Below are 3,169 nucleotides of genomic sequence, written 5' to 3' on the forward strand. Positions count from 1 at the left end.
ATCAGAATTCCTTTTTCTCCCACTGACTCTTTTTATTTTTATTTTTTTAGTGTGGTTATAAGATTATTTTAAAGTGATAATGTTTTTATCTTACTATCAGCATGTTTTAATTTTAAAAGGAGTTTCAGATGAGCACATAAGCCAATAAAGGCATTTCTAGACATCTAAGTACTCTGGGAGATGAGCTGGTTACAGTTTCCCTTCCTTCCCTGCTTCCAAGTGATGCTCAGCTGAATGATCTATTCAGCCTAAGAGAGGAATTGCTCAGAGGAGATTCTGATCTAAATTAGATACATTCCTTTCAGTGGAGTTTTCCTAATATGCCCTGCAATCCATTTTTGAAATGCCAAAACATCACATTTCACAGCAGGCTTTAATAAAAGGTACTCTGCTATATACACATTTCTTGTAGCAAATGCATTTTTAATTTTTTTAATTGAAAAAAAAGCTCTGATAGAAGTTGATTTATCTGTTAAAGTTCTGTAAAAAAGATGAGGCTTTACTGCCAGATTTTAGATGTAAATTCTATATGTGATTCTAAGTGCAAAGCATCTGTGCTTTCCAAGAGGGGCATTTTAGTAGATGGAAGGGGGCTTACTATAAAAATCCAGTGTTAACTAAGGAGTAAAATTTTGTAGCTTAAAGACAGAATACCTGCTTTAGGAATAGAATCCAATGATTATGTTTTCTATAGGCAACTTGCATGGATTTCCTGGATGCAAATGTAGTTTTACTGTAATCCTCCTGTAGAAATCACTGTACTTCTGTATTTTGTTTTGTATAGTTAGATTTTGTTTTGTTTTTTAAGAGAAGTTACTTATGTAATCTTCCAGGCAAGTAGCTGAAGGCAATGTTTTTTTTCCTCCATTAGATACAACAAATAACATGTAAAATAAAGAGAAGAATCTCTTACAGTATGCAGGAAAAGGCCTTTTGAGAAGAGTTCTGCTGATGTTATACAGAGTTGTAGCTTAAAAAGTTCCAGCTACTGTGAGTACAGCTATGCATGGAGATAATTCTTTCTTAGAAAAGACTTTTTTATTTGGGAAAAGAACAACAAAGGTTCAATTTAGAAAGAGAATTGTTTGGCTTTCAAAAAGAAAACCACTCTAACAGCAGAATGAATTACATGTAATATAAACAAACTATTTACAGTCAGCATTTACTGCTTGCGTTTAGTAGTTCATGATCTGTCATCTCTGAGCACTGGAGAAGCATTCTATAACGAGGATTTATTTCTGTGATGGAATTTCTTTAAGCAGGTGATTGTTAAAAGCGCACTGACACAGCTGAATAGCACTGAGAGTGCTATTCACTCATAGATTCATCTCTGTGAGGATGATACATGAACAGAGGGGAGTGCAAACACAGTTTTGAGAGCACTTATGTTTTACTGTTTCCACTGTTCAACAGCTGTCTGCATGAGACAGTTAACTATTCCTTCCTGTGGCCTTAGAAGTACCTATGTGGGCAACCTTGATAAAATGCAATTCAAGATGATTTACGGATTTCATAGACGTAAGAGGTCTGTTCCAAGAAGCAGAATTTTGCTTGTGAAATATTTACTTTAAGCATATTTGACACCATACAGTAAACTCCCTTAGCCTTACTACTGTGCTCCTGTGAGAGTGTAAGTTCGATTATATGATTTTTAAAAGGGGAGAGAAACCTGTGAAGGTGCACTTCATTCCCAAAACTCTCTCGGTCTGCCTCGTAAATAATAACAGTTATAGTAATACAAAGATCCTTTCTTGAGTCAGCACTTCGAGTTATCACTAAGCTATTTTTTTTCTTCAAATTTAAGGCAGCTCTAAAGTGTATTTTTTTTTTTTTCCTATAACTTTGACTGGACTGAAACTACTGAGAGGGATAATAAATTGTTAGAAGTGATCTGGATAAAAATCTTTTAAAAAAATCTATCAGAAAGGGAGAGAAGACCATTTCTCAGCCACACAATGTTTCCCAGCAAGATCTGTTTTCATTTCATTGCCACAACAACAGATTGTTACTAACTTAACTGTCAGATGACACTACATCTTAAAAAAATAAAAAGCAAAGCACCCTGCCAGCACCACCCAGCAAGGCAGTGCTAGAGTTCACGTTAAGACTTCCTCACAATAACTGGTTAGAACAGAAACCTGAAGCAGTGGTAATCTTACCTTGAGCGTACAAGATCCAAGGAGAGAAGATCACTGGTTCAAAACAGTGGAGGGCTGAGAAAGTGCTCTGATCAGCTGCTGGTAGCATGCACTTGGCTTTTATGTGCAGGTGGGAGGAGCTGCTCCCTACGGTAGGTGGGCAGTAAGGACAGCAGGCAGACAGCCTTCAGAAGGCACTGCACAGTAGGATTTTGCTCTTTGGGGACAAAAGGAGGGGGGTAAAGCAAACTGAATGGCATTCAGAGGAGAAATAGTGTTGGATTTATTGGTTTCTTTTTAAATGACTTAGTTAACTAACAATTTTCTACCGTGTTTGTTTCTCTGAATCTGGTGCATTATTCTGGTTACAGTTATAATGCCACTACGTCTTTTGGAAAGATTTTTACCTCAACGGTAATAGTAGATAGTAACACAAAGTAGTTATCAGAAAGGCTTGTGTTTCTCTTTCTAAAAAGGAATAACTATGAATAAACAGCTTGCTTTATATTCAAAACATCTATTCGATTGCAGATCCGGAACCCTTCTCAGTTTCTCTTGTGCTGTGCTACCCAGCTTTTCTTTGATGCAGCTGTAACTTGTTCCATCAACACACTAACTTTCTAATAGTTCAGTTTAGTGGTTTTATTGTTCCGTGTGTCTGAGTTCTAAACAATTTTCCCAACTGGTATTCTCAAAAGGCAAATGTAGCTGGAAAGACAAACCAGTAGGAATACACATTCCTGGTGGTTTCTTTATAAAATTATTCATTGTTCATTTTAACTCATTCACTACTTTTAGGGCATGGAAGAATGGATGGCACAGCATCCAGGCACATGGCTCCCGGAGGTGAAACAGACAGTTGTACCTATCTGGAATACTCTGATTCTGTATTTGCACAAATTTCTGAATGAGCCATTTGGACCTTTATTGGTGTTATTTACCATAATCCATGAGTAATGTCTGTGTCATTTTGGAATGTGTGTGAGTGGAGAAAGCCAGAAAGATAGAACAGGGAGAGAAGGACTGTGGTG

At 36.9% G+C, this 3,169-nt stretch overlaps 1 protein-coding gene across 1 annotated transcript in view; it reads right to left on the reverse strand.

Moving 5' to 3' along the window:
* The window catches only part of COL8A1 (collagen type VIII alpha 1 chain), an 86,778-nt gene extending 84,485 nt beyond the window's left edge, over positions 1–2,293 (reverse strand). The window contains 1 exon segment of the mRNA XM_010719996.3: positions 2,160–2,293. The gene's annotated coding sequence lies outside the window, so the exon portion shown is untranslated.
* Positions 2,294–3,169: the final 876 nt, after the last annotated feature.

The sequence above is a fragment of the Meleagris gallopavo genome, chromosome 1, assembly GCF_000146605.3.
Source record: "Meleagris gallopavo isolate NT-WF06-2002-E0010 breed Aviagen turkey brand Nicholas breeding stock chromosome 1, Turkey_5.1, whole genome shotgun sequence".
In the NCBI taxonomy this organism is placed as follows: domain Eukaryota; kingdom Metazoa; phylum Chordata; class Aves; order Galliformes; family Phasianidae; genus Meleagris; species Meleagris gallopavo.